Source organism: Mustela erminea, chromosome 3 (assembly GCF_009829155.1).
Source record: "Mustela erminea isolate mMusErm1 chromosome 3, mMusErm1.Pri, whole genome shotgun sequence".
Lineage (NCBI taxonomy): Eukaryota > Metazoa > Chordata > Mammalia > Carnivora > Mustelidae > Mustela > Mustela erminea.
In genome coordinates this window covers 52782693-52800970 of record NC_045616.1, presented here as the reverse complement: position 1 = coordinate 52800970, position 18278 = coordinate 52782693, and the positions used below count along the sequence as shown (strand labels likewise).

At 38.5% G+C, this 18278-nt stretch overlaps 1 long non-coding RNA gene across 2 annotated transcripts in view; it reads right to left on the bottom strand.

The window, feature by feature from the left end:
* The window catches only part of LOC116586169, a 244327-nt gene that overhangs the window by 213547 nt on the left and 12502 nt on the right, over positions 1–18278 (bottom strand). The gene's annotated exons all lie outside the window — the stretch shown is intronic.

Below are 18278 nucleotides of genomic sequence, written 5' to 3'. Positions count from 1 at the left end.
CTTCCAGTAGAAGTTTTACGAGCTGGTACACAACTCACCACATTATTATATTTTTTTTACACATATAATATATTGTTTGTTTTAGGGATACGGGTCTGTGATTCATCAGTCTTACACAACTCACATGCCCTCCCCAATGTCTATCCCCCAGTTACCCCATCCCTCCTACCCCCCTCCACTCCAGCAATCCTCAGTTTGTTTCCCAAGATTAAGAGTCTCTTATGGTTTGTCTTCCTCTCTGGGTTCTTCTTGTTTCATGCTTTCCTCTCTTCTATGATCTTCTGCCTTGTTTCTCAAATTCCACATATCAGTGAGATCATACGATAATTATCTTTCTCTGATTGACTTTTTTTGCTTAGCATAATACCCCCTAGTTCCACCCATGTTGTTGTAAATGGCAAGATCTCGTTTTATTATGGCTATGTAATATTCCATTGTGTGTATACATGTATGTGTGTGTGTGTATGTGTGTGTCTATATATATCTCACATCTTCTTTATCCATTCATCTGTTGATGGACATCTAGGCTCCTTCCATAGTTTGGCTATTGTGGACTTTGCTGCTATAAACATTCGGGTGCATGTGCCCCTTTGGATCACTACATTTGCATCTTTGGGGTAAATACCCAGTAGTGTGATTGCTGGGTTGTAGGGTAGCTCTATTTTCAACATTTTGAGGAAACTCCATACTGTTTTCCAGAGTGGCTGCACCAGCTTGCATTCCCACCAAAAATGTAGGAGGATTCCCCTTTCTCCACATCCTCACCAACACCTGTCATTTCCTGACTGGTTAATTTTAACCATTCTGACTTGTGTGAGGTGGTATCTCATTGTGGTTTTGATTTGTATTTTCTTGATGCCGAATGATGTGGAGCACTTTTTCATGGGTCTGTGGGCCATTTGGATGTCTTCTTCACAGAAATGTCTGCTCAAGTCTTCTGCCCATTTCTTGATTGGATTTTTTGTTCTTTGGGTGTTGAGTTTGATAAGTTCTTTATAGACCTTGGATATCAGCCCTTTATCTGTAGTGTCATTTCTAAGTTTCTTCTCCCATTCTGTCAGTTGTCTTTTGGTTTTGTTAACTGTTTTCTTTGTGCAAAAGATTTTTATCGTGAGGAAGTCTCAATCTTAGCCCTTGCTTCCCTTGCCTTTGGCCATGTTTTTAGGAAGAAGTTGCTGTGGCTGAGGTTGAAGAGGTTGCTGTCAGTATTCCTCTCAAGATTTTGATGGATTCCTGTCTCACACTGAGGTCTTTCAACCATTCTTAGTCTATTTTTGTGTGTGGTATTAGGAAATGGTCCAGTTTCATTCTTCTGTATGTGGCTGTCCAATTTTCCCAACACCATTTGTTGAAGAGACTATCTTTTTTCCATTGGACATTCTTTCCTACTTTGTCAAAGTTTGGTTGACTATGGAGTTGAGGGTCCATTTCTGGACTCTCCATTCTGTTCCACTGATCCACGTATCTGTTTTGTGCCAGTACCATACTATCTTGATGATTACAGCTTTGTAATAGAGCTTGAAGTCCAAAATTGTGATGCCACCAGATTTGCTTTTCTTTTTCAACATTGCTCTGGTGATTCGGGGTCTTTTCTGGTTCCATACAAATTTTAGGATTATTTGTTCCATTTCTGTGAAAAAAAAAAAAAAACTGATGCCATTTTGAGGGATTCCATTAAATGTGTAGCTTGTTTTAAGTAGCATAGACATTTTCACAATATGTGTTCTTCCAATCCATGAGCATGGAATGTTTTTCCATTTCTTTGTGTTTTCCTCAATTACTTTCATGAGTACTTTAAAGTTTTCTGAGTACAGATTCTTTGCCTCTTTGGTTAGATTTATTCCTAGATATCTTATGGTTTTGGGTGCAACTATAAATGGGATTGACTCCTTTAATTGCTCTATCTTCTGTCTAGTTGTTGGTGTACAGAAATGGAACTAATTTCTATGCACTGATTTTATATCCTGCCACTTTACTGAATTCTGTATGAGTTCTAGCAGATTTGGGATAGACACTTTTGGGTTTTCCACATAAAGTATCATATCATCCCCAAAGAGTGAGACTTTGACTTCTTCTTTGCTGATTTGGATGCCTTTTATTTCTTTTTGTTGTCTGATTGCTGAGCTAGGATTTCTAGTACTATGTTGAAAAGCAGTGGTGATAGCAGACAACCCTGCCATTTTCCTTACCTTAAGGGAAAGGCTTTCAGTTTTTCAGAGATGATGTTTCATTGAGAAATAATTATTGAGAATGATGTTCACTGTAGGCTTTGCATAAATGGCTTTGATGATATTGAGGTATGTACTCTTTATCCCTACACTGTGAAGAGTTTTGATCAAGAAAGGATGTTGTACTTTGTCAAATGCTTTGTCTGCATATATTGAGAGTACAATATGGTTCTTTTCTTTCTTTTATTAATGTATTGTGTCACATTTTGGTTGATTTGCAGATGTTGAACCAACCTTACAGGCCAGGAACAAATCTCACTTGGTCATGGTGGATAGTCCTTTTAATGTATTGTTGGATCCTATTGGCGAGTATTTCGGTAACAATTTTTGCATCCATGTTCATCAGGGATATTTGTCTGTAATTATCCTTTTTGATGGTTTTTGATTTGGGGATCAAAGTAATGCTGGCCTCATAAAATGAGTTTGGAAGTTTTCCTTCCATTTCTACTTTCTGGAACAGTTTAAGAAGAATAAGTATTAATTCTTCTTTGCATGTTTCGTAGAATTTCCCTAGGAAGCCATCTGGTCCTAGGCTCTTATTTATTGGGAGATTTGTTATAACTGCTTCAATTTCCTTGCTGGTTATGTGTCTGTTCAGGTTTTCTATTTCTTCTGGGTTCAGTTTTGGCAGTTTATATGTCTCTAAAAATGCATCCATTTCTTCCAGATTGTCAAATTTGCTGCCGTATAGTTGCTCATAATATGTTCTTATAATTGTTTGTATTTCTTTGATGTTGGTTGTGATCTTTCCTCTTTTATTCATGATTTTGTTTATTTGGGTCCTTTCTCTTTTCTTTTTGATAACTCTGGCCAGGGCTTTATCAATCGTATTAATTCTTTCAAAGAACCAGCTCCTAGTTTCATTGATCTGTTCTACTGTTCTTTTGGTTTCTGTATCATTGATTTCTGCTCTGATTAGGCTTTATTTGCTGTTCTTTCTCCAGCTCCTTTAGGTGTAGGGTTAGGTTGTGTATTTGAGACCTTTCTTGTTTCTTGAGAAAGTAGATAATACTTTCCTCTTAGGATGACCTTCGATTCATTCCAATGATTTTGAACTGCTGGGTTTTAATTTTCATTTGTTTCCATTAATTTTTTAAATTTCTTCTTTAATTTCCTGGTTGACCCATTCATTCTTTAGTAGGATGCTCTTTAGCCTCCATTTACTCGAGTTCTTTCCAACTTTCCTCTTGTGATGGAGTTTGAGTTTCAAAGCATTGTGGCCTGAAAATATGCAGGGAATGATCTCAATCTTTGGTACCAGCTGAGACCTGATTTGTGACCCAGGATATGATCTATTCTGGAGAATGTTCCATGTGTACTAGAGAAGAATGTGTATTCTGTTGCTTTGGGATGGAATGTTCTGAATATATCTGTGATGTTCATTTGGTCCAGTGTGTCATCTAAAGCCTTTATTTCTTTGTTGGCCTTTTACTTAGATGATCTGTCCATTTCAGTGAGGGGGGGTATTAAAGTCCCCTACTATTATTGTATTGTTGTTGAAGTATTTCTTTGATTTTGTTATTCATTGGCTTATATGAGTGGCTGCTCCCATGTTAGGAGCATAATAATTTATAATTATTAGAACTTCTTGTTGGATAGACCCTTTAAGTATGATACAGTGTCCTTCCTCATCTCTTATTAGAGTCTTTGGTTTAAAATTTAATTTATCTAATAAAAGGATTGTCACCCCAGCTTTCTTTTGATGTCCATTAGCATGGTGAATGGTTTTCTACCCTTTCACTTTACTTCTGGAGGTGTCTTTGTTTCTAAAATGAATCTCTTGCAGACAGCATATCGATGGGTCTTGGTTTTCTATCCAATCTGATGCCCTGTGTCTTTTGATTGGGGCATTTAGCCCATTTACATTCAGGGTAATTATTAAAAAATATGAATTTAGTGCCACTGTATTGCCTGGAAGGTAAATCTTACTGTATATTGTTCTTTTTCCTTTCTGGTCTATGTTACTTTTAGGTTCTCTTTGCTTAGTGGATCCCTTTCAATATTTCTTGTAATGGTTTGGTGATCACAAATTCTTATAGTTTCTCTTTGTCCTGGAAGATTTTTATCTCTCCTTCTATTCTCAATGATAGCCTAGCTGGATATAGAACTCTTCACTGCATATTTTCCTCCTTTAGTACTCTTGCCAGTTCTTTCTGGCCTGCCAGGTCTCTGTGGATAGGTCTGCTGCCAATCTAATATTTCTACCATTGTATATGACAGATTTCTTGTCCCGAGCTGCTTTCAGGATTTTCTCTTTGTCACTAAGACTTGTAAGTTTTACTATTAGATATGGAGGTATTGACCTATTTTTATTGATTTTGAAGGGGGTTCTCTGTGCCTCCTGGATTTTGATGCCTGTTTCCTTCCCCAAATTAGGGAAGTTTCCCACTATAATTAGGTCCAATATACCTTCTGCCCTGCTCTCTCTTTCTTCTTCTTCTGAGATCCCAATTATTCTAATATTGTTTCATCTTATGGTATCACTTATCTCTCAAATTCTCCCCTCATGATCCAGTATTTATTCATCTCTTTTTCTCAGCTTCTTTGTTCTCCATCATTTGGTCTTCTGTATCATTAATTCTCTCTTCTGCCTCATTTGTCCTAGCAGTAAGAACCTCCATTATTGATTGCACCTCATTAATAGCCTTTTTGATTTTGACTCGGTTAGATTTTATTTCTCCAGAAAACGATTCTCTAGTATCTTCTACGCTTTTTTTCAAGTCCAGAATTCACCACATTCTCTTGATGTCACACAACTGGAGACATGAATCATAATGGAGTTCTAGTATCTTCACAAGCAGAGCACCTTGCCAACCTAAATACACATGTGACTTGAGTGAAAAATAAATATTTGTGGATTTGAACCTCTGAGATTTGAGGGATGTTTGTTACTAACCCTAACCTGTCCTGAGTGATATGAAACTCAAGTCACCAGAACCAAGAAGCTTTTCTAGAAAAGCTCTAGAAAAGTTCTTGAGATTCTAATTGTGATTCTCATAAAGTACAGACATTTTTATAAATCACAAAATGTTCATCAAAATAGAACTCTGAGACATTAGGCAAGAATACTCCAATATTAGCATACCCTAATGTTCACTGATAATTCAGGACCAGCAGCAGCCCTTGGGGCCTACAGTCTCCTTCTCCAAGCCCACTGCTACCCAATCTACTAGCATCTCTCAGCCAATGCTACAGGCTCAAGGGAGAATGCAGGTGAAAGGGGCCACTCTCAGGGAAAGACCTGGCCTGAGCTGGAGGTGGAGGAGACAGCAGAGGGGAAGAGTGTATGCCTGGATAATGTGCAAGAGAATAGATGAGAAGTTAGCAAGACATTGGTACAAAGGCTAACTAGATACAGACTCTAGACTCTAAGAGTCAGGAAGGTAACCAGGACTCATCTAACCAATATTTAGCAGTATGGCAATTAACAGGAGGCAGAATTTACTGACTGGAGGTTTTAGGAGCTGATAGGATAGACCAACTCCAGTATTAGATGTGCAATCTGCTATTTATTTCAGTTTTTGTTTCTATCTTTATTTACTTTGCACAGACTGGGAGATAAGGCGAGTAGGATTTGGTGAACTCTGGGATGATTCTAGTTACACCTGCCAATACTTACAGAAAATTCATCAATTCACAACATTTTGATTTTTTAAAATTACCTGGCGATGATGATACCACATAAAAGATCAGGTCTCCTGAATATATATATATATATATATATATATATATATATATATATATATATATGTATATGTATATGTTTATGTATTTACATATGTATATATACATAATCTTCCTTTCTCCATTTGTAATCAACTTTCTTAGACCTGCTTCTGCTCCAATTTCTAGGCCCACAGTCCCTGGTTGTGATGGCACAGATGTTTGGTAAGGTGCCAGCTCCCACCTGCTATGAGATGATTCCAGCAGAAGTGGCAGACTCCCAAGCAGGACAGTCTCACTCAGAGCTGTCATTTATGGCTTATAATATATGGTACACTAACGACTTCATGACACTGTTATGCCTTTTCTTAGTTTCTCAAAGGACACCTGGCTCAACCGAACAACTAGCTTATTTTGTCACACTGTAGGTCACCCCGACCTTTAGAAACAGAATTGAAGAGAGAAGGGAGCACCATGCAATTGTCACACCATTAGTCCCAGCCCTAGAAACTCGATGCTACTGAAGTTCAGAGATGCAAAAGAGACTGCTGGGAGGGTTGGCTCCCTTCTTAGCTCTGACAATGATAATTCCAGAGCCTATGGCTTCTAGTAATAAGGTTTCAAATTGGCAGCATTTAGACATATGTATTTTTTGGACAAGTTTTCTTTAGGTTATACTAAAGGCTCTTAGGAGTTAACACTGCAGGCCACAGTCTAGAAGATAAAATGAGACTCATTTGTGCATTTTGTGAGATGTGCATCAGTGAAAAAAAGTGGAGGTAGATAGATAAAATTTTGCATTTGAAGATCCTGAATGAGCATCACATATCTGTTATTGTTACCATTAGATTATTTTCCATTTATTTAGCATTTTCAAAGCCAAGTGCTATACCACAGGGCTCCTTTTGTTGACTTTACATCTTCTCTTTTATAAATGAGTGGGATCTGCCATCTTAATTATATTGAGTATTTCCACTCCCTTTTCATTTAAATTCTGTTTAAGCTAGGCATAAGGTACTACTTGCATTTAAACAAATTAGATTAATGGAGTTTTGATAACTCAGCCAGTTTTATTCAGAATAGGCCTAAATCAGACATATGTGCTGCCAACTCAGAAAGGAGTTTTATTTGGAAATTACTGCTTTGAATAGATAAGATTTTTTTTTCCAACTCTTACATAATACTTGCTTTTAACATACAATCACTTGTCATATGCATTTTTGTAATTTCAAACCTGCGCTATGGTTAAGTTTTGCCCAAGCAAAAAATTACAGAACTCTGTACACAGTATGGGATCTTTTCTCTTTTATTATCGGTTCAAGGTACATACCAGGAGGAACTTGGGCATGCAACCAAAGCAGTAATTCCAGCTCTGCCACAAAAATAAGGAAGAAAGGATACCCAGGAGTTCTAGAACATAGGGGTGGCAGGGCACACATGTTCCACTTGCTTCTGCATGGAAACACAACCACGTTGTTTACCTTCCTCCTTGTGCTGCATTAGAATAAGTATTTTCTGAAGAACATTTGAAAATTAAACCCTATATGAATTTGAGGAAGGTGGACAACTCTTGCAGCCGATTCTGATTCTAGGCTTTATGGCCCATCAAGGTCTACTGAGAAAGAAAATGAACAAAATCACTCATTTGGAGACTGAAGAGCCCTGATCCTAGCCTCGAGGAAGAGGGCCTGGGTGCCCAAGAGGCCAGTGAAGGGAAATGAAGAGCCTCCGCTTACATGCATGCTAGAATGCCCTGGACTCTAAAGGGAAAAAAGCCTTCACTGTCAACCACCCAGGTTCAAGCCATTCCAGACAAACCACCAGTATTACTTTCCTGCTGTACAAAAAGTACTGGCTTAAAACAGCACATAAATGGATTCCCTTACAGTTCTGGAAGTCAGAAGTCCCACATAAGTCTTAAAGGCTAAAATCAAGGCAGGGTTAGTTTCTTCTGGAGGCAGTAAAGGAGAATCTGGTCCTTGCCTTCCCCAGCCTCTAGGAGCTGTCATTCCTTGTCTCGTGACCTCACATCACATTGCCTTTTGCCTCCTGCTCCCGTCACTGCATTACCTTCCACCTTTGACCTTCTACCCTCCCTGGTATAAGGAGCCTTGTGATTATATTTAGGACGCATTTGGCTAATGAAACATAACCTCCCCATCAGAAGATCTTTAACCCCATCACATCCACAAAGCCTCTTTTGCCATTTAAGGCAACGCACATGCATTCCAGGGACTACGATGTCCCTATCTTTGGGAGGCCATTTTTCAGGCCACCACATGTCCCATGTGGCTGTTCCATCCTCTGGTGCCTGAGGACACTGAACGCTCTCTCACCCACTCCCTCTCCCAGTGACAGCCCTACTGAAATGACGTCTGCCTGTGTCGACAGACTGGTTGTTCTGTCAAATAATCACTGACTGCCACCCCCACGTACACACAGTGCTCTGAGGTACTCATAAACTCAAAGTGCAAGAAACTAGGACATATACAGAGGGGCAGAAGAGAAGCTATTCCACCATATTTGGCCAAGGAGCAGGGAACCCAAAACACAACAAGCTGAGGATCCCTGAGCAAGGACAACAGTGAGTGACCTCACGGATGGTGGTGGGGAAAGTCAGTTTGAATCCCCTTGAATCTCAGCAACGCTGTCCCATGACAAGGGTGAGTTTGAATGGTAGTGACATTATTACAAGAGAAACATCCTAGTGTGCATTCTCAGATCCAGGATCTCCCCGGTCTATTAGCTTGTGACTGATTTAAATACTTGCAAATTACTTAACTAGAATAATGCGCGTTCTCCAAAGGGAGGAGAAATTAGTTTTTCTATAGTGGTTACAGAAAAATGAAACCATTTAATGCCCACCAAGACCAGTGTGTGGCATTGTACCTCTTTACGTTTGCTTGGCCCAGCCGCAGGGTAAAGCTAGTCAAAGATCTCCTCGGTAGCTAATGCCCTTCTGGCCAGGATAGCAGCACCTTCTTCCCTGCCATGGAGAGGTACAAATCGGAAGCATGTATGAGCCCACTCCAACAAGACCAGATCCTTTAAAAGCACAACACTCAAGAAAGATGTGGAAAAGGTTATGTCTGAAGACAATACACAGCACGGGCATCTTCCCGTAAATTTTATTAGGTTTTTAAAGAGAATTATAGATGATAATGGATCTGTGGAATAATGGATAGTCCCAGAGGAACTACAAAGCTGTGATGCACAGGAAAGGCTCCAGTAATGCTATAAACAGTGATGCGTAGGCCCAGCAGCATATGAATAGCCAATGGGTTCAACGAACAAATTCAGTTTCATATTAAAGTTGATATAATCTAGTGGTATTTAATTCTCAGTAATGATTTTTATTGATTTCCATATTTTAGTAACACAAGCAAATAAAATGCCTTCGAACCTCAGAGACACTATTACAGAAAGAAAAGTATTTTTATTCCTATAACTTGGCTATTGTGATAGCTTTTCATTAATTCCTTCATTCATCTATTCATTCAACAAATCCTTCTATAGTGCCTCGCCTCATGATTGATATTGCGGGGACACAAATAATGATAATCATTTAATCATCTATAGGTTTCCAACTTACATAGCACTTTTCCTGATGCTATTCCATTTAAGAATTCTAAAATAGATAATTTTTCCCATCACATTATGGATGAGGAAACAAAAGGCTTACACATTCAACTATATTCCCAAAGGCCACACAGTCTTAGGAAACTGGCAGAGTTCTGAGTAAATCCCAATTCTCCTGCCTCCAGAACCACCAAACTCCGTCATCTGATTTGCTCCCTGCCTTCTGAAATCTTACCATCTTCAAGGGGTCTTAGACATAACCAATCAAAATACAAGGTAAGAGGTTGTCTACAGCATAAAATCAAGAATCTGCAAATATTTTCCCAGGATCCTGGCAAACCCATAAATCACACTGCCTGGAGAATTACCCTTTCCTATGCCTCTCCTCAAACCAAAAGTTAACTACCTTTTCAACTTTCATCTAAAGTTTTATCTCTCGATTAACAGCCATTTTCCACAATGGAGCACAGCTTTTGATGAGTTCACAAAACTTACTGCCTACATTACAACCAAGAAAGAACCGTGAAGCCTCGCGGAGGTCTAGACACTCAGCCGAGCATGACTCACTTCCCCGTGAGAGAATTCACTACCGCACTCCCACTTGGCAGCATTGAGGACTTGGACTGCACCTCAGCAATGTTCAAAATGCCTTTGAATTGGGCTTTTATGAGTAATCAAAACTTAAATGTTAAGTCCATGCATGCTCAGGTTCTATGGTGGACAGAAAGTGCTGCGGAAGTTGAGAGAAAAGAGAAATCCCAGCTGATGGAGAGAAACTGAGCTGCTTCGTGCAGGGGACAGCCATAGGGCTGAGCACCGGTGTCTAAGTGGGCCCTCGTTGAGACCACAGAGGAGATTCCAAGAGGAGGAAATGCCATGAGCTAAGGTGTGAACACAGGGACGAGCTTGGTCTGTTCAGGATTCACCTAATAGCCATGGGACCATAAAGTAGAAGAACAAAGAAGGAGCTGGATTATATACTGTATTTGCTGGTAATAAAGTTACTGAAAGTTTAAGACCAGGGTGATGACATTTTCTTTAGAAATGTACTTAGGGAAGCACATTTGGCAGAAATGCATAATGGATTTAAATACCGACCTGAGAGTTTTCCCAACCTCCTTCTTTCTCCCTAACAAATACAGAGACTAAAAATAGCAGATATTCCCTTACCTGGTTACACTTGATCCAGGACAGAGGAAAGTGGCATGGTCCTGGCTTAATAAGATGTACAGAGAAGTCTTCCAAGAGTCATCTGGGAAAGCATTTCTCCCTTGATAAGGCACGTGGGAGAAATTCTCCCCATTCCCTTCCTGCCAACTAAATGCCCTTGTGGGAGGACCTGAGGCTTGGTGCTGCTGCAGCCATATTGTGACCATGGGGAGCACATCAAGGAAGTCACAATACCAATCCAGAGCCCTGATATTGCTGAACTATTAAAGCAACCCTGGAGCCTCCTATTTAGGATCTTCTTGTTATGAGAGGGGGGAAAAAAGTCCCTGTCCTTGAAGCTTACTTTTAGTTTGTTTTTCTATTTGTTTTAGCTAAAAGCAGCCTTTTACCAGAAGCACAATGAAGCTGGTGAAGCGTAATGATTGCCTGGATGATGCCAACGGATCTGAAAGCAATAAGATGTATGCAAGATCAATATGTGAGGTAAAAAATAAAAATCTCATGGACTGATTGGCAACTCTGTACATAAATTCTCTCATAGTACAACTAGGAATCCTCAACCCACAACAAATGAGAATTGTTTTTTAAACTTGACAGGTAAAAGAAGTGTAAATGTGTGGCTAAGGACACCTGGATACAACTAAGTCCCACCCAGATGTTAACCCAGGGGACAACCTGGAATATGATTATTACAAAGAAATTTGTAATCCAATTGGCTGTATCACGCCTATCCAAATTAAAAAAAAAAAAATACCAAATTAGAGTACAAGGCCAGGAGTCTACATCAGAAAGCCAGAGAAGAATGAGTCACGTTTCACCCAGCACTGAACAGAGGGTCCTGGACCTGGAGGCTGTGGGCAGATCTAGGGCCAGACTTGGAAGATGTAGACCTCACCCAATAACTGTCATCCTTCAGGCATTGTTGGGGGACAGAGGAAACAGTTGGCTTTCTACCATGATATGCTAAGTCAGTTCTCCCAAATTCTAACAAATTAAATGCAGAGAATAAGAGAAAGAAAGTGAATGAAACTTGGCTCAAAGTCTTTGTACTGGTTAGCACAGATTGGTGATTTAAATAACAAATAGGGAATACTAGAAGGGGAAAAAATAGATTAAAAAATTAAAGTTGGTATGGGTCATTTAAGTTTTAGGAGCAAGTAAAGATATAATGTATATATCCCTGGGAGGTGACCAGAAATGCAGGTCTGAGCTTCTGAGAAAATGCAGATTAACGACAGACCAACTTTCTCAAGGATATGAAATCATTCAAATTGCCAAGAGAACAAGACAGAAAGCCAGGGTAGGTGGTGATGCCCATATTTGTTGAATAACTACCTTGTGTTGGGCATAACATTAAAAATTACACTTGTTATCAAATTTAACCTCCCAACACCAGTATAAAGAAAAAATTACACATTCCATTTATAGGAGAGCGTATGTGGGTCCAGAGACCTTATACATCATCCCCAAGGTACAAGGTGTAACAAAACCAAGATTCTAATTCCAAAAAGAAAGCAGAAGGCTTTATACCTTGTGCCTTTCAAAAGCACATGTTAAAACACTTGGTTGTTAAACTGCTAAAATGCTTATTCTTATTTCAATTTATATCATTTAGAAAGCATTTGTACAAGACACAAAGCATAAATATAAACTTTGTATGACTAGCATAGAAATGGCAGTATTCTCCCAATTTTACATTTGGGGAAACACACAGAAGGTCATATACAAAACCACTCAGTGAATCATGAACTCAATACTAACACTGGATAAATGTTATTGACTCCTTACATATGTGGGGAATGGAAACTGCTAAGAAGCCAGGTAATCTCAACAAATTTGCAATATAGTTGGAAAGATTACATAAATAAATAAATATATGTATAAAATATATATATTATATATATCATATATACTAAAATTAAGAATATAATACCAGATAGTAAGGATTAACTTTTAAATATTTTTAAAAATAAACACCTTGCCAACAAATCAGCCTTGCTTTTAAATTTTCTCCATAAATAAATCAGCAAAGACCAAGATGTTTAATGACAAACTCCTCTAAGCAAGTATACTCAAATTTGTATTATTTCTCATGTAGTATATTCACAACGATAGTCTAAATATGGATAAAATCACAAAGTTTTCGGGAAGTGTTTGCTTCTACCCATGCCATATTCAGTAACCTAATCATCCTTATCTACTCTTACTCTATCATCACTAGGTCATTGATTCAACATGTCAGGGGATATGCACCTGAAGTATACTAATATTATGCTAAGGTCTGGACATAGGAAGATGAGTAGAGCATTGTTCTTACTCCCACTGGCTCACCATACCACTTGTACTTGTAAGAACAGAAGCTAGACAGTTACCAAATTACTCACTGGAAACATAGGCTATTCGTTTACAGTAAAACATACATTTACACTAAATAAGTTTCAATATGCTAAAAGAAAAAACAAAGAATTTATTTAATCCAAAGAAAATGCAGACTTCCAATTGGAGTAATATTAAGGAGATGCCAAATGAAATTCTCCCCACTGCAGAGAATAAGAGAAAGAAAGTGAATGCAGAAAATTGGAGTCTTTTGGTATATTTTCTACAAGACTAAGATAAAATATATATATAAAAAAACTTGCCATTTTTATACAATATTTTGAATTAATCCTTAATAAACATAATGGTACATTTTCAGATTGAAATGCATCCACTTAACAACTCCTAAGGATCAAATACAAGCATTCAAATGTGTACAAATGTGCAACCAGAAAATCTTAAAAAGAGAGATTAGAAAAGAGTTGAACATATTATTGAGCTATGAGAAAGAAGGAAATCTGCCATTTGCAATAACATGGATGGACCTCAAGGGCATAATGCTAAGTCAAAGTAAGTCAGACAGACAAAGAAAAATACTACATGGTATCACTTGTATGTAGAATCTAAGAAAAGCAAACGCATAGAAACAAATAGTAGACTGGTGGTTATTAGGGCCTGAGGGTTGAGGGACACGGGGAGAAGTTGGTCAGAGGGTACAAACTTCCAGTTCTTTTTTTTTTTTTTTTTTTAAAGATTTTATTTATTTACTTGACAGAGAGAGATCACAAGTAGACAGAGAGGCAGGCAGAGAGAGAGAGAGGGAAGTAGGCTCCCTGCTGAGCAGAGAGCCCAATGCGGGCCTCGATCCCAGGACCCTGAGATCATGACCTGAGCCGAAGGCAGCGGCTTAACCCACTGAGCCACCCAGGCACCCCAAACTTCCAGTTCTAAGACACATGCTATGAAGACCTAATGTACAGCATGATAATATTTAACAATACTGTATTATATACTTGAAAATTGCTAAGAGAGTAGATCCTAAATGTTCTTGCCACAAAAAATAAATGCTAATTATGTGATATGTTGGAGATACTAGCTAATGTTTTGATACAGCAATCATTTCATAATATATATCAACTCAACATATTGTACAACTTAAATTTAGACTATATTATATTTAATTAGATCTCAATAAAGATGTATTAAAATAAAAAGAAAATAGTAGAACAAACAAAAAATTGTAGAGGCATCAGTAATGTCAACAATAAGGGCAGGATCTTGTGAATATAATCATCACACAAATAATGAAAGCTGTAGCTAAGCACTTTCAAGTTACTGATACTCTAGAGATATTTCACACCAAATGTAGTCCCCATCTTTATAATCAAAGAAAAGCTCTCCTTAAGCTCTAGTAAAAGTGTCCATTTGGTAACAGGAAAACAGTGCTCTACCATTAACTCATGCTACACTGGAAAATTGGTTTTAGCGTGATTTTTAATTTTTTTTTGAAGAGGGAAAACCTACGAGGCCTCTAATATAGGCATTTGAAACATTAACACAGTAAAATAACATGATAAATACCCCTTCCTCCTCCCCTATGTTCTCTCCTCTCCTTTTTCTTTAGACTGAATGCCTTGAACATCTTTGATATTGGTTCATTTGTTCAAAATATGACTAAAGAAATCTGATAAAATTATTTACACTAAACTCTTAAGAGAAGACAACAGCAAAAAAAAAAAAAAGAGAGAGAGATATGTTCAACATATGCAAATGAATTACTTAAGGTGGAGTATAAGGAAACGGTGAGAAACATCTCTGTCCAGACACATTCAGGGTACCCCCTAAATAATACCCACATATGGAATGACCTTTTATGACAATAAACAAGAACTACCCTCCAGAAATATAAAAGGTTGAAAACGAATAGCTGTTTCTATCCCACCACATTCAGAGAGAACCAGACAGAAAAACTGAATCAACATGATTATGACTGCCATAGTTCTTAGATTTCCTAGAACAGTCCCAATAACAAATATTCTTCCCATTGTTGTTAAAAAAAAAAAAAAGTAATAGTGCCAAGGAAATGTCAGTATGTTGGCCAGTTTCCCAGACTACCTCTCATACCTTGAAGGGACAAAAAAATTATCTGTATTTTAGGTATTCCCCTTGGGGCTTAAGAAAATTTCTAACCATATGTGAGCCACACAGTAGAAATTACAGTTCAGAAAATTAGTGAAAAATTCAGCCAATCTCATCATGGTCTTCCATTTTATTCATAGTCATACAGCCTGATTATGGGCCAGTAGTCCCAGAATTCCACCTAAAGAGTACTATAAAAAAATGTGAATCTCAGATTCTGACTAGGTCTGTCTTTAATTATTGTGAATAATTGTGAATAATCTGAATTATTGTGAAAATAATGTGAATAATGTGAATTATCGTGAATAATGGTGAATTATAGTGAATATATGCTCTATTAGTGAAGCTCAACACTGAATGAAGAGTCATAAACCAAGGACTCAAACAAAAAAGACTTGTATAGCCAGAATACATCCAAGTAAGAAATTTGAAAGAATTTGTACCAGAAACAAAAGAGAGAGAGGTGGGGAATGGGGAATTCAGGCAACAAAAGAAAACCAGGTTTCTCTCAAGAGAAGATTAAGATCAGCCCATCAGCAAGAGAACCATTGTGCACTGAAGGTAATCCAAAGAGATGAAAAGGTAGAAAGCAATGCACTAAGTGGGGGAACAGATGAGCTTCGTCTGCTAACGAGCCCTACACCGAGTCCTTTTCCTTCTACCACTCATTCAACTATTTATTGACTCCTTGAAGAATGCTCAGTATCATTTCAAGTTGTATTTCTTACCTCTTATTTACTCTACACTTTTAAAGGTGAAGGATGAAGAAGAGGGATGGGAAACGAAGAGTAGAGTATCAGAGATAAAATTTCATAAGTCAATCAGAGAAAGACACGTTATCATATGATCTCGCCAATAGGAAGACTTTGAGAGGCAGAGCGGGGGTTTGTGGGGGGAAGGGAGGGAAAAATAAAACAAGATGGGACCAGGGAGGGACAAAACATAGGAGACTCTCAATTTCAGCAACTGATGGTTGCTTGGGGGTGGGGAGAGGGGATGAGGTGGCTGGGTGATGGACACTGGGGAGGGTATGTGCTGTGGTGAGTGCTGCAAATTGTGTAAGACTGATGATTCACTGACCTGTACCCCTGAAGCAAATAATACATTATATATTAATAGAAATTTTTTTTAAAAATTAAAAAGGAAAAAAAAGAAATAAAATTTCATTGGATCCCCACTTTATAAAATTCACATGAAAAGACAAGTGTAATTTATGCCTCTGTGATGCAGAGTAACCACTTAGAAAGTAAAATGTTCAGTCCATCAGTTGTTTTAACTGGGTAGTATGAAATTCAGGTAAAAAGTGTGGATTTCCTCTATGACACATAGGTGCAAGAAACAATGTATGCGTGTGCATATATGCATGTGTGTGCGCACACGTACGTGCATGTGTGAGAGAGAGGGAATGTGTGCGCGCATGTGTGTGTGTGCAAGCACACACAAATTCATCTGGCTCTGCCCATACCTGTCTAGGTGGAGGGAAAATTCAAACTGAATTGTGTTTTAGGAATACTTCCTAGGGTTATATAAGAAATAGTCCAGAGAAATACAAATCAAAACCACAATGAGATACCACCTCACGCCAGTCAGAATGGCTAAAATTAACAAGTCAGGAAATGACAGATGCTGGCGAGGATGCAGAGAAAGGGGAACCCTCATACACTGTTGGTGGGAATGCAAGCTGGTGCAGCCACTCTGGAAAACAGTATGGAGGTTCCTCAAAAAGTTGAAAATAGAGCTACCCTATGACCCAGCAATTGCACTACTGGGTATTTACCCTAAAGATACAAACATAGTGATCCAAAGGGGCAAGTACACCCGAATGTTTATAGCAGCAAAGTCCACAATAGCCGAACTATGGAAAGAACCTAGATGTCCATCAACAGATGAATGGATAAAGAAGATGTGGTATATATACACAATGGAATACTATGCAGCCATCAAAAGAAATGCAATCTTGCCATTTGCAACGACATGGATGGAACTAGAGGGTATTATGTTTAGCAAAATAAGTCAATCGGAGAAAGACAACTATCATATGATCTCCCTGATATGAGGAAGTGGAGATGCAATGTGAGGGGTTTGGGGGGGTAGGAAAAGAATAAATGAAACAAGATGGGATCAGGAGGGAGACAAACCATAAGAGACTCTTAATCTCACAAAACAAACTGAGGGTTACCGGGGGTAAGGGGTTAGGGAGACGGTGGTAGGGTTACGGACACTGGGGAAGGTATGTGCTATGGTGAGTGCTGTGAAGTGTGTAAAACTGGTGATTCACAGACCTGCACCCCTGGGGCTAATAATACATTATATGTTAAATAAATAAATAAATAAGAATGTAGCCCAGAAAATTTGAGGAAAGACCAGCAGTCATCATTGACCAGGCCCATATAATTTATTCCAAAACAGTTTCCAAAAGCCACAGAGACCTTTCTCCACTACCCCTCAAGCCTGCAGAAACTCAGCATCCACTTACCACTGCCTGAAATGTCCTGTCCCCTCACAGAACACTGCATGGTAGGATGGCCTGGGTTTGCCTCTGACACATCATCCTCACATGACCCCGATCTCTATTTTATGGAAAGTGGAGGCCAACACAGGGCCTGAATTCATGACCCTGAGATCAAGACCTGAGCTAAGATCAAGAGTCTGATGCTTAACCACACTGAGCCACCCAAGTGCCCCCTAAATAAATTTTTTAACTGGTCAGTTACTTAAAGGTCAAACTCTACCTAAACATAAAGACATGCAAGTGACTTACAAACCTTTCCCCAGAAGTCATTATTATCCAGGACAAGCCTTATATATACATTTCAGTGTAACCCTGCCTAGTGTGTTGATCCTACCAGTATTTACCAAGTGACTTAGGCTGCCAGCTTACATTGTTACATTGGTCCAGCAGATGTAGGGAATCAGGAAGGAATGAAGGAAAGAAAGAATGAAAGAAGGAAGGAAGAAAGGGAAAGGAAAGGAAATGAACCCAAGTACCTGAACAAACCAGTTCAGTTTTAATCTTTCTCCCAATTCATCTGAATCTCAGAAAGTGATTTTTTAAATATTTTCTAAATGAAACGAGTTTGGTACATTTCCATTCTCTGTGATAGCATCAGAGTAATCAATGCCATGAGAACAAGAAATAGTGAAAGGAATAAATAAGAAGAGAAGTTAATTTTTCTATTTGTT